The sequence below is a fragment of the Lolium perenne genome, chromosome 1, assembly GCF_019359855.2.
Source record: "Lolium perenne isolate Kyuss_39 chromosome 1, Kyuss_2.0, whole genome shotgun sequence".
Lineage (NCBI taxonomy): Eukaryota > Viridiplantae > Streptophyta > Magnoliopsida > Poales > Poaceae > Lolium > Lolium perenne.
In genome coordinates this window covers 73,315,272-73,330,012 of record NC_067244.2, presented here as the reverse complement: position 1 = coordinate 73,330,012, position 14,741 = coordinate 73,315,272, and positions in this window count along the sequence as shown.

Genomic DNA, 14,741 nt, shown 5'->3' with positions numbered 1-14,741 from the left:
TGCGGCGCAACACCAGGGATTCCGGCGCCAACGTGGAACCTGCACAACACAACCAAAGTACTTTGCCCCAACGAAACAGTGAGGTTGTCAATCTCACCGGCTTGCTGTAACAAAGGATTAGATGTATAGTGTGGATGATGATTGTTTGCAGAAAACAGTAGAACAAGTATTGCAGTAGATTGTATTTAATGTAAAAGAATGGACCGGGGTCCACAGTTCACTAGAGGTGTCTCTCCCATAAGATAAATAGCATGTTGGGTGAACAAATTACAGTCGGGCAATTGACAAATAGAGAGGGCATGACCATGCACATACATGATATGATGAATATAGTGAGATTTAATTGGGCATTACGACAAAGTACATAGACCGCTATCCGGCATGCATCTATGCCTAAAAAGTCCACCTTCAGGTTATCATCCGAACCCCTTCCAGTATTAAGTTGCAAACAATAGACAATTGCATTAAGTATGGTGCGTAATGTAATCAATAACTACATCCTCGTACATAGCATCAATGTTTTATCCCTAGTGGCAACAACACATCCACAACCTTAGAACTTTCTGTCACTGTCCCAGATTTAATGGAGGCATGAACCCACTATCGAGCATAAATACTCCCTCTTGGAGTTAAGAGCAAAAACTTGGCCAGAGGCTCTACTAATAACGGAGAGCATGCAAGATCATAAACAACACATAGGTAATAGATTGATAATCAACATAACATAGTATTCTCTATCCATCGGATCCCAACAAACACAACATATAGCATTACAGATAGATGATCTTGATCATGTTAGGCAGCTCACAAGATCCAACAATGAAGCACATAAGGAGAAGACGACCATCTAGCTACTGCTATGGACCCATAGTCCAGGGGTGAATTACTCACTCATCACTCCGGAGGCGACCATGGCGGTGAAGAGTCCTCCGGGAGATGATTCCCCTCTCCGGCAGGGTGCCGGAGGCGATCTCCTGAATCCCCCGAGATGGGATTGGCGGCGGCGGCGCCTCAGTAAGGTTTTCCGTATCGTGGCTCTCGGTACTGGGGGTTTCGCGACGGAGGCTTTAAGTAGGCGGAAGGGCGGAGTCGGGAGAGTCACGGGGGCCCCACACGCTAGGGCCGCGCGGGCCCCCTCTAGGCCGCGCCGCCCTAGTGTGGCGGCGCCCCGTGGCCCCACTTCGTCTCCCCTCCGGTCTTCTGGAAGCTTCGTGCAAAAATAGGACCCTGGGCGTTGATTTCGTCCAATTCCGAGAATATTTCCTTTGTAGGATTTCTGAAACCAAAAACAGCAGAAAACAAAGAATCGGCTCTTCGGCATCTCGTTAATAGGTTAGTGCCGGAAAATGCATAAATATGACATAAAGTATGCATAAAACATGTAGATATCATCAATAATGTGGCATGGAACATAAGAAATTATCGATACGTCTGAGACGTATCAATCACCCAAGGTTTATCGAACTCAGGGAGGAAGAGGTCAAAGATATCCCTCTCGAGCAACCCTGCAATCACGATACAAGAAGTCTCTTGTGTCCCCAACACACCTAATACACTTGTCAGATGTATAGGTGCACTAGTTCGGCGAAGAGATAGTGAAATACAAGTGGTATGAATGAATATGAGCAGTAGTAACGACGCTAGAAAAGTGCTTGCCGGCGTGCAGTTGATGGCAGTAATATTGCAGGAAGTAAAGATGCAGTAAAACAGTAAACAAGCGATGATTGCAGTATTTGGAAACAAGGCCTAGGGATCATACTTTCACTAGTGGACACTCTCAACATTGATCACATAAATAAATAAGTTCTCTTCCTTTGTGCTACATATACTCTTGTTTGATAATGAACACCATTCGTTGTGTAGGGCTACAAGAGCACCTCAATGCCGGAGTTAACAAGCTCCACAACATTCGGCATTCATATTTAAGTAACCTTTAGAGCATAATAGATCTTGGCAACTTAAACCGAGTACTAACATAGAATACACACTGTCACCTTTACACTATGAAGGGGGAATAGATCACATCAATACTATCATAGTAATAATTAACTCCATAACCTACAAGAGATTATGATCATAACCTACGCCAAGTACTACACGATGCACACACTGTCACCATTACACTGTGAAGGAGGAATAGACTACTTTAATAACATCACAAGAGTAGCACATGGACTAATAGTGATACAATGCTCATCATATGGATCTCAATTATGCAAGGCAATTCATGAGATCATTGTATTGGAGTACAGAGAGAGAGAGATTAACCACATAGCTACCGGTACAGCCCTTAGCCTCGATGGAGAACTACTCCCTCCTCATGGGAGACAGCAACGTTGATGAAGATGGCGGTGGTGTCGATGGAGGAGCCTTCCGGGGGCACTTCCCCGTCCCGGCGGCGTGCCGGAACAGAGACTCATGTCCCCCAGATCTTGGCTTCGCGATGGCGGCGGCTCTGGAAGGTTTCTCGTACCGTGGCTTTTACGTCTCGAAGTTTTAGGTTAGGGACCTTTAAATAGGCGAAGAGGCGGAGTCGGAGGGCTGACGGGGCGATGACACAACAGGGGGGCGCGACCCAGGCCCTGGCCGCGCCGCCCTATCATCTGGGCCCACCAGGGCTCCCCTCTGGTGGCTCTCGGGTGTTCTGGAAGCTTCGTGGAAAAATAGGATGCTGGGCGTTGATTTCGTCCGATTCCGAGAATATTTCCTTACTAGGATTTCTGAAACCAAAAACAGCAGAAAACAGCAACTGGCCCTTTGGCATCTCGTCAATAGGTTAGTTCTGGAAAACGCATAATAATGACATATAATGTGTATAAAACATGTAAGTATCATCATAAAAGTAGCATGGAACATAAGAAATTATAGATACGTTTGGGACGTATCAAGCATCCCCAAGCTTAGTTCCTACTCGCCCTCGAGTAGGTAAACGATAACAAAGATAATTTCTTAAGTGACATGCTATCATAATCTTGATCAATACAATTGTAAAGCATATGTAATGAATGCAGCGATTCAAAGCAATGGTAAAGATAATGACTAAACAATTGAATCATATAGCAAAGACTTTTCATGAATAGTTCTTTCAAGACAAGCATCAATAAGACTTGCATAAGAGTTACTCATAAAGCAATAGATTCTTAGTAAAGGCATTGAAGCAACACAAAGGAAGATTAAGTTTCAGCGGTTGATTTCAACTTGTAACATGTATATCTCATGGATAATTGTCAACACAAAGCAATATAACAAGTGCAATAAGTAAACATGTAAGAATCAATGCACACAGTTGATACAAGTGTTTGCTTCTAAGATAGAAAGAATAGGCAAACTGACTCAACAATAAAGTAAAAGATTGGCCATTCGCAGAGGGAAGCAGGGATTAAATCATGTGCTAGAGCTTTTTAAGTTTTGAAATCATATAAAGAGCATAAAAGTAAAGTTTTGAGAGGTGTTTGTTGTTGTCAACGAATGGTAATGGGTACTCTAACTACCTTATCAACCAGACTTTCAAGAGCGGCTCCCATGAAGGACGTTATCTCTACCAGCAAGGTAGATCATCCCTCTTCTCTTTTGTTTACACATGTATTTTAGTTTCATTATTTATAGATGACACTCCTCCCAACCTTTTGCTTACACAAGCCATGGCTAACCGAATCCTCGGGTGCCTTCCAACATTCACATACCATGAAGGAGTGTCTATTTGCAAAATTAAGTTGCTTACTGATAGATCAGGGCAAAACACGTGAAGAGAATTATTAATGCAAGTTAATTAATTGGGGCTAGGAACCCCATTGCCAGCTCTTTTTGCAAAATTATTGGATAAGCGGATATGCCACTAGTCCATTGTGAAAGTCTGTCAAAAGTAAATGACAAGATCGAAAGATAAAACACCACATACTTCCTCATGAGCTATAAAACATTGACACAAATAAGAGATAATAGCTTTTGAATTATTTAAAGGTAGCACATGAAGTATTTGCTTGGAATGGCAGAGAAATACCATGTGGTAGGTAGGTATGGTGGACACAAATGGCATGGATTTGGCTCAAGGATTTGGATGCACGAGAAGAATTCCTCTCAATACAAGGCTAGGCTAGCAAGGTTGTTTGAAGCAAACTCAAGTATAAAACGGTGCAGCAAGACTCACATATGAACATATTGTAACTATTATAAGACTTTATATTGTCTCCTTGTTGTTCAAACACCTTAACCAGAAAATATCTAGACTCTAGAGATCAATCATGCAAACCAAATTTTAACAAGCTCTATGTAGTTCTTCATTAATGGGTGCAAAGTACATGATGCAAGAGCTTAAACATGATCTATATGAGCACATCAATTGCCAAGTATCACATTATTCAAGACATTATACAATTTACCACATGCGGCATTTTCTGTTTCCAACCATATAACAATGAGCGAAGCAGTTTCAACCTTCGCCATGAACATTACGATAAAGCTAAGAACACATGTGTTCGTATGCAACAGCGGAGCGTGTCTCTCTCCCACACAAGCGTGAATTTATTCAGAGAATGAAAATAACAACACGAAAATAAAAGCAAACAGACGCTCCAAGTAAAGTACATAAGATGTGACGGAAGAAAAATATAGTTTCAAGAGAAGAAACCTGATAAGTTGTCGATGAAGAAGGGATGCCTTGGGCATCTCCAAGTTTAGATGCTTGAGTCTTCTTGAAATATGCAGGGATGAACCACGGGGGCATCCCCAAGCTTAGACTTTTCACTCTTCTTGATCATAGTATATCATCCTCCTCTCTTGACCCTTGAAAACTTACTCCACACCAAACTCGAAATAAACTCATTAGAGGGTTAGTGCATAATCAAAAATTCACATATTCAGAGGTGACACAATCATTCTTAACACTTCTGGACATTGCACAAAGCTACTGGACATTAATGGAACAAAGAAATCCATCCAACACAGCAAAAGAGGCAATGCGAAATAAAAGGCAGAATCTGTCAAAACAGAATAGTCCGTAAAGACGAATTTTATTGAGGCACCAGACTTGCTCAAATGAAAATGCTCAAATTGAATGAAAGTTGCGTACATATCTGAGGATCACGCACGTAAATTGGCAGATTTTTTTGAGTTACCTACAGAGAACCCTGCCCAAATTCGTGACAGACAGAAATCTGTTTCTGTGCAGTAATCCAAATCTAGTATGAACCTTGCTATCAAAGACTTTACTTGGCACAACAATGCAATAAAATAAGATAAGGAGAGGTTGCTACAGTAGTAACAACTTCCAAGACACAAATATAAAACAAAGCTACTGTAGCAAAATAAACACATGGGTTATCTCCCAAGAAGTTCTTTCTTTATAGCCATTAAGATGGGCTCGGCAGTTTTAATGATGCACTCGCAAGAAATAAGAGTTGAAGCAAAAGAGAGCATCAAGAAGAAAATTCAAAACAACTTTAAGCCTAACATGCTTCCGATGCATAGGGATCTTGTAAATAAACAAATTCATGAAGCATGATGCAACAAGCATAGAAAGATAAAACAAGTGTAACTTCAAAAATTTCAGCATATAGAGAGGTGTTTTAGTAACATGAAAATTTCTACAACCATATTTTCCTCTCTCATAATAATTTTCAGTGGCATCATGAAAAAACTCAACAATATAAGTATCACATAAAGCATTCTTATTCACATGCATAAAAGTATCATTACTCTCCACATAAGCATAATCAATTTTATTAGTTGTAGTGGGAGCAAATTCAACAAAGTAGCTATCATTATTATTCTCATCATCAAATATAGGAGGCATATTGTAATCATAATTAAACTTATCCTCCATAGTAGGCGGCACCAAAAGACCACTATCATTATAATCATCATATATGGGAGGCATATCATAATCAACATAAACTTTCTCCTCAATACCCGGAGGGCTAAAGAGATCATTTTCATCAAAACCGACCTCCCCAAGCTTAAATTCTTCCATAGCATTAGCAACAATAGTGTTCAAAGCATTCATACTGATAACATTCCCATTAGCATGCATATAAAGTTCCATGGGTTTTTTAATTCTCTCTTCAAACACATCATGTCCTAATTCAAGATAAATTTCATAAAGATCTCTCATTGTGTTGTTCTCCATTAGGCCTAACTAGTGTAAACAAGAAACAAAAAGATGCAATTGCAGGATCTAAAGGAAATAGCTTCGAGCACACACACAACGGCAACAGAAAAGTACTTAGTTACCTGGGACCGGAGTATGAGTACCTTTTACCTTTCCTCCCCGGCAACGGCGCCAGAAAAGTGCTTGATGTCTACGGGTGCTTCTATTCTTGTAGACAGTGTTGGGCCTCCAAGAGCAGAGGTTTGTAGAACAGCAACAAGTTTCCCTTAAGTGGATCACCCAAGGTTTATCGAACTCAGGGAGGAAGAGGTCAAAGATATCCCTCTCGAGCAACCCTGCAATCACGATACAAGAAGTCTCTTGTGTCCCCAACACACCTAATACACTTGTCAGATATATAGGTGCACTAGTTCGGCGAAGAGATAGTGAAATACAAGTGGTATGAATGAATATGAGCAGTAGTAACGACGCTAGAAAAGTGCTTGCCGGCGTGCAGTTGATGGCAGAAATATTACAGGAAGTAAAGATGCAGTAAAACAGTAAACAAGCGATGATTGCAGTATTTGGAAACAAGGCCTAGGGATCATACTTTCACTAGTGGACACTCTCAACATTGATCACATAAATAAATAAGTTCTCTTCCTTTGTGCTACATATACTCTTGTTTGATAATGAACACCATTCGTTGTGTAGGGCTACAAGAGCACCTCAATGCCGGAGTTAACAAGCTCCACAACATTCGGCATTCATATTTAAGTAACCTTTAGAGCATAATAGATCTTGGCAACTTAAACCGAGTACTAACATAGCATACACACTGTCACCTTTACACTATGAAGGGGGAATAAATCACATCAATACTATCATAGTAATAATTAACTCCATAACCTACAAGAGATTATGATCATAACCTACGCCAAGTACTACACGATGCACACACTGTCACCATTACACCGTGAAGGAGGAATAGACTACTTTAATAACATCACAAGAGTAGCACATGGACTAATAGTGATACAATGCTCATCATATGGATCTCAATTATGCAAGGCAATTCATGAGATCATTGTATTGGAGTACAAAGAGAGAGAGATTAACCACATAGCTACCGGTACAGCCCTTAGCCTCGATGGAGAACTACTCCCTCCTCATGGGAGACAGCAGCGTTGATGAAGATGGCGGTGGTGTCGATGGAGGAGCCTTCCGGGGGCACTTCCCCGTCCCGGCGGCGTGCCGGAACAGAGACTCCTGTCCCCCAGATCTTGGCTTCGCGATGGCGGCGGCTTTGGAAGGTTTCTCATACCGTGACTTTTTCGTCTCGAAGTTTTAGGTCAGGGACCTTTAAATAGGCGAAGAGGCGGAGTCGGAGGGCTGACGGGGCGATGACACAACAGGGGGGCGCGGCCCAGGCCATGGCCGCGTCGCCCTATCATCTGGGCCCACTAGGGCTCCCCTCTGGTGGCTCTCGGGTGTTCTGGAAGCTTCGTGGAAAAATAGGATGCTGGGCGTTGATTTCGTCCGATTCCGAGAATATTTCCTTACTAGGATTTCTGAAACCAAAAACAGCAGAAAACAGCAACTGGCCCTTTGGCATCTCGTCAATAGGTTAGTTCCAGAAAACGCATAATAATGACATATAATGTGTATAAAACATGTAAGTATCATCATAAAAGTAGCATGGAACATAAGAAATTATAGATACGTTTGGTACGTATCAAGCATCCCCAAGCTTAGTTCCTACTCGCCCTCGAGTAGGTAAACGATAACAAAGATAATTTCTTAAGTGACATGCTATCATAATCTTGATCAATACAATTGTAAAGCATATGTAATGAATGCAGCGATTCAAAGCAATGGTAAAGATAATGACTAAACAATTGAATCATATAGCAAAGACTTTTCATGAATAGTTCTTTCAAGACAAGCATCAATAAGACTTGCATAAGAGTTACTCATAAAGCAATAGATTCTTAGTAAAGGCATTGAAGCAACACAAAGGAAGATTAAGTTTCAGCGGTTGCTTTCAACTTGTAACATGTATATCTCATGGATAATTGTCAACACAAAGCAATATAACAAGTGCAAAAAGTAAACATGTAAGAATCAATGCACACAGTTGATACAAGTGTTTGCTTCTAAGATAGAAAGAATAGGCAAACTGACTCAACAATAAAGTAAAAGATTGGCCATTCGCAGAGGGAAGCAGGGATTAAATCATGTGCTAGAGCTTTTTAAGTTTTGAAATCATATAAAGAGCATAAAAGTAAAGTTTTGAGAGGTGTTTGTTGTTGTCAACGAATGGTAATGGGTACTCTAACTACCTTATCAACCAGACTTTCAAGAGCGGCTCCCATGAAGGACGTTATCTCTACCAGCAAGGTAGATCATCCCTCTTCTCTTTTGTTTACACATGTATTTTAGTTTCATTATTTATAGATGACACTCCTCCCAACCTTTTGCTTACACAAGCCATGGCTAACCGAATCCTCGGGTGCCTTCCAACATTCACATACCATGAAGGAGTGTCTATTTGCAAAATTAAGTTGCTTACTGATAGATCAGGGCAAAACACGTGAAGAGAATTATTAATGCAAGTTAATTAATTGGGGCTGGGAACCCCATTGCCAGCTCTTTTTGCAAAATTATAGGATAAGCGGATATGCCACTAGTCCATTGTGAAAGTCTGTCAAAAGTAAATGACAAGATCGAAAGATAAAACACCACATACTTCCTCATGAGCTATAAAACATTGACACAAATAAGAGATAATAGCTTTTGAATTATTTAAAGGTAGCACATGAAGTATTTGCTTGGAATGGCAGAGAAATACCATGTGGTAGGTAGGTATGGTGGACACAAATGGCATGGATTTGGCTCAAGGATTTGGATGCACGAGAAGAATTCCTCTCAATACAAGGCTAGGCTAGCAAGGTTGTTTGAAGCAAACTCAAGTATAAAACGGTGCAGCAAGACTCACATATGAACATATTGTAACTATTATAAGACTTTATATTGTCTCCTTGTTGTTCAAACACCTTAACCAGAAAATATCTAGACTCTAGAGATCAATCATGCAAACCAAATTTTAACAAGCTCTATGTAGTTCTTCATTAATGGGTGCAAAGTACATGATGCAAGAGCTTAAACATGATCTATATGAGCACATCAATTGCCAAGTATCACATTATTCAAGACATTATACCATTTACCACATGCGGCATTTTCTGTTTCCAACCATATAACAATGAACGAAGCAGTTTCAACCTTCGCCATGAACATTAAGATAAAGCTAAGAACACATGTGTTCATATGCAACAGCGGAGCGTGTCTCTCTCCCACACAAGCGTGAATTTATTCAGAGAATGAAAATAACAACACGAAAATAAAAGCAAACAGACGCTCCAAGTAAAGTACATAAGATGTGACGGAATAAAAATATAGTTTCAAGAGAAGAAACCTGATAAGTTGTCGATGAAGAAGGGATGCCTTGGGCATCCCCAAGTTTAGATGCTTGAGTCTTCTTGAAATATGCAGGGATGAACCACGGGGGCATCCCCAAGCTTAGACTTTTCACTCTTCTTGATCATAGTATATCATCCTCCTCTCTTGACCCTTGAAAACTTACTCCACACCAAACTCGAAATAAACTCATTAGAGGGTTAGTGCATAATCAAAAATTCACATATTCAGAGGTGACACAATCATTCTTAACACTTCTGGACATTGCACAAAGCTACTGGACATTAATGGAACAAAGAAATCCATCCAACACAGCAAAAGAGGCAATGCGAAATAAAAGGCAGAATCTGTCAAAACAGAATAGTCCGTAAAGATGAATTTTATTGAGGCACCAGACTTGCTCAAATGAAAATGCTCAAATTGAATGAAAGTTGCGTACATATCTGAGGATCACGCACGTAAATTGGCAGATTTTTTTGAGTTACCTACAGAGAACCCTGCCCAAATTCGTGACAGACAGAAATCTGTTTCTGCGCAGTAATCCAAATCTAGTATGAACCTTGCTATCAAAGACTTTACTTGGCACAACAATGCAATAAAATAAGATAAGGAGAGGTTGCTACAGTAGTAACAACTTCCAAGACACAAATATAAAACAAAGCTACTGTAGCAAAATAAACACATGGGTTATCTCCCAAGAAGTTCTTTCTTTATAGCCATTAAGATGGGCTCAGCAGTTTTAATGATGCACTCGCAAGAAATAAGAGTTGAAGCAAAAGAGAGCATCAAGAAGCAAATTCAAAACAACTTTAAGCCTAACATGCTTCCGATGCATAGGGATCTTGTAAATAAACAAATTCATGAAGCATGATGCAACAAGCATAGAAAGATAAAACAAGTGTAACTTCAAAAATTTCAGCATATAGAGAGGTGTTTTAGTAACATGAAAATTTCTACAACCATATTTTCCTCTCTCATAATAATTTTCAGTGGCATCATGAAAAAACTCAACAATATAAGTATCACATAAAGCATTCTTATTCACATGCATAAAAGTATCATTACTCTCCACATAAGCATAATCAATTTTATTAGTTGTAGTGGGAGCAAATTCAACAAAGTAGCTATCATTATTATTCTCATCATCAAATATAGGAGGCATATTGTAATCATAATTAAACTTATCCTCCATAGTAGGCGGCACCAAAAGACCACTATCATTATAATCATCATATATGGGAGGCATATCATAATCAACATAAACTTTCTCCTCAATACCCGGAGGGCTAAAGAGATCATTTTCATCAAAACCGACCTCCCCAAGCTTAAATTCTTCCATAGCATTAGCAACAATAGTGTTCAAAGCATTCATACTGATAACATTCCCATTAGCATGCATATAAAGTTCCATGGGTTTTTTAATTCTCTCTTCAAACACATCATGTCCTAATTCAAGATAAAGTTCATAAAGATCTCTCATTGTGTTGTTCTCCATTAGGCCTAACTAGTGTAAACAAGAAACAAAAAGATGCAATTGAAGGATCTAAAGGAAATAGCTTCGAGCGCACACACAACGGCAACAGAAAAGTACTTAGTTACCTGGGAGCGGAGTATGAGTGCCTTTTACCTTTCCTCCCCGGCAACGGCGCCAGAAAAGTGCTTGATGTCTACGGGTGCTTCTATTCTTGTAGACAATGTTGGGCCTCCAAGAGCAGAGGTTTGTAGAACAGCAACAAGTTTCCCTTAAGTGGATCACCCAAGGTTTATCGAACTCAGGGAGGAAGAGGTCAAAGATATCCCTCTCGAGCAACCCTGCAATCACGATACAAGAAGTCTCTTGTGTCCCCAACACACCTAATACACTTGTCAGATGTATAGGTGCACTAGTTCGGCGTAGAGATAGTGAAATACAAGTGGTATGAATGAATATGAGCAGTAGTAACGACGCCAGAAAAGTGCTTGCCGGCGTGCAGTTGATGGCAGTAATATTGCAGGAAGTAAAGATGCAGTAAAACAGTAAACAAGCGATGATTGCAGTATTTGGAAACAAGGCCTAGGGATCATACTTTCACTAGTGGACACTCTCAACATTGATCACATAAATAAATAAGTTCTCTTCCTTTGTGCTACATATACTCTTGTTTGATAATGAACACCATTCGTTGTGTAGGGCTACAAGAGCACCTCAATGCCGGAGTTAACAAGCTCCACAACATTCGGCATTCATATTTAAGTAACCTTTAGAGCATAATAGATCTTGGCAACTTAAACCGAGTACTAACATAGAATACACACTGTCACCTTTACACTATGAAGGGGGAATAGATCACATCAATACTATCATAGTAATAATTAACTCCATAACCTACAAGAGATTATGATCATAACCTACGCCAAGTACTACACGATGCACACACTGTCACCATTACACCGTGAAGGAGGAATAGACTACTTTAATAACATCACAAGAGTAGCACATGGACTAATAGTGATACAATGCTCATCATATGGATCTCAATTATGCAAGGCAATTCATGAGATCATTGTATTGGAGTACAGAGAGAGAGAGATTAACCACATAGCTACCGGTACAGCCCTTAGCCTCGATGGATAACTACTCCCTCCTCATGGGAGACAGCAGCGTTGATGAAGATGGCGGTGGTGTCGATGGAGGAGCCTTCCGGGGGCACTTCCCCGTCCCGGCGGCGTGCCGGAACAGAGACTCCTGTCCCCCAGATCTTGGCTTCGCGATGGCGGCGGCTCTGGAAGGTTTCTCGTACCGTGGCTTTTTCGTCTCGAAGTTTTAGGTCAGGGACCTTTAAATAGGCGAAGAGGCGGAGTCGGAGGGCTGACGGGGCGATGACACAACAGGGGGCGCGGCCCAGGCCCTGGCCGTGCTGCCCTATCATCTGGGCCCACCAGGGCTCCCTTCTGGTGGCTCTCAGGTGTTCTGGAAGCTTCGTGGAAAAATAGGATGCTGGGCGTTGATTTCGTCCGATTCCGAGAATATTTCCTTACTAGGATTTCTGAAACCAAAAACAGCAGAAAACAGCAACTGGCCCTTTGGCATCTCGTCAATAGGTTAGTTCCGGAAAACGCATAATAATGACATATACTGTGTATAAAACATGTAAGTATTATCATAAAAGTAGCATGGAACATAAGAAATTATAGATACGTTTGGGACGTATCAACCGAGTCAATAATAAAGTAGAAGATAGTCCCTTCGCAGAGGGAAGCATGGATTACTATATTTGTGCTAGAGCTTTTCATTTTGAAAACATAGAAACAATTTTGTCAACGGTAGTAATAAATCGTATGTGTTATGTATAAGATATCCTATAAGTTGCAAGCCTCATGCATAGCATACTAATAGTGCTCGCACCTTGTCCTAATTAGCTTGGATTAACACGGATTATCATTGCATAGCATATGTTTCAACCAAGTGTCACAAAGGGGTACCTCTATGCCGCCTGTACAAAGGTCTAAGGAGAAAGCTCGCATTGGATTTCTCGCTTTTGATTATTCTCAACTTAGACATCCATACCGGGACAACATAGACAACAGATAATGGACTCCTCTTTAATGCATAAGCATTCAACAACAGTTAATTTTCTCATAAGAGATTGAGGATTAATTGTCCAAACTGAAACTTCCACCATGGATCATGGCTTTAGTTAGCGGCCCAATGTTCTTCTCTAACAGTATGCATACTCAAACCATTTGATCATGGAAATTGCCCTTACTTCAGACAAGACGAACATGCATAGCAACACACATGATATTCAACAAAGGTGTAATAGTTGATGGCGTCCCCAGAAACATGGTTACCGCTCAACAAGCAACTTATAAGAAATAAGATACATAGCTACATATTCAATACCACAATAGTTTTTAAGGCTATTTTCCCATGAGCTATATATTGCAAAGACAAGGAATGAAATTTTAAAGGTAGCACTCAAGTAATTTACTTTGGAATGGCGGAAAAATACCATGTAGTAGGTAGGTATGGTGGACACAATTGGCATTGTTTTTGGCTCAAGGATTTGGATGCACGAGAAGTAATCCCTCTCAATACAAGACTTAGGCTAGCAAGGTTGTTTGAAGCAAACTCAAGTATAAAATGGTGCAGCAAGACTCACATATGAACATATTGTAAGCATTATAAGACTTTACATCGTCTCCTTGTTGTTCAAAAACCTTAACCAGAAAATATCTAGACTCAGAGAGACCAATCATGCAAACCAAATTTTAACAAGCTCTATGTAGTTCTCCATTAATAGGTGCAAAGTACATGATGCAAGAGCTTAAACATGATCTATATGAGCACAACAATTTCCAAGTATCAAATTATTCAAGACATTATACCAATTACCACATGAAGCATTTCCCGTTTCCAACCAAATAGCTATTAACGAAGCAGTTTTCAACTCCGCCATGAACATTAAAGATAGAACTAAGAACACCAGTGTTCATATGAAAAAGCGGAGCGTGTCTCTCTCCCACACAAGCATGAATTTATTCAAACAAAAACAAACAGACGCTCCAAGTAAAGCACATAAGATGTGACTGAATAAAAATATAGTTTCACTAGAGGTGACCTGATAAGTTGTCGATGAAGAAGGGGATGCCTTGGGCATCCCCAAGCATAGATGCTCGAGTCTTCTTGAAATATGCAGGGATGAACCACGGGGGCATCCCAAAGCTTAAACTTTCACTCTTCTTGATCATAGTATATCATCCTCCTCTCTTGACCCTTGAAAACTTCCTCCACACCAAACTCGAAGCAAACTCATTAGAGGGTTAGTGCATAATCAAAAATTCACATGTTCAGAGGTAACACAATCATTCTTAACACTTTTGGACATTGCCCAAAGCTACTGGAAGTTAATGGAACAAAGAAATCCATTCAACATAGCAAAACTGGCAATGCGAAATAAAAGGCAGAATCTGTCAAAACAGATCAGTCTGTAAAGACGAATTTTTCTGGGGCACTTAACTTGCTCAGATGAAAAAGCTCAAATTGAATGAAAGTTGCGTACATATCTGAGGGTCACGCACGTAAATTGGCAGATTTTTCAGAGTTACCTACAGAGAATTCTACTCAAATTCGTGACAGCAAGAAATCTGTTTCTGCACAGTAATCCAAATCTAGTATCAACATTACTATCAAAGA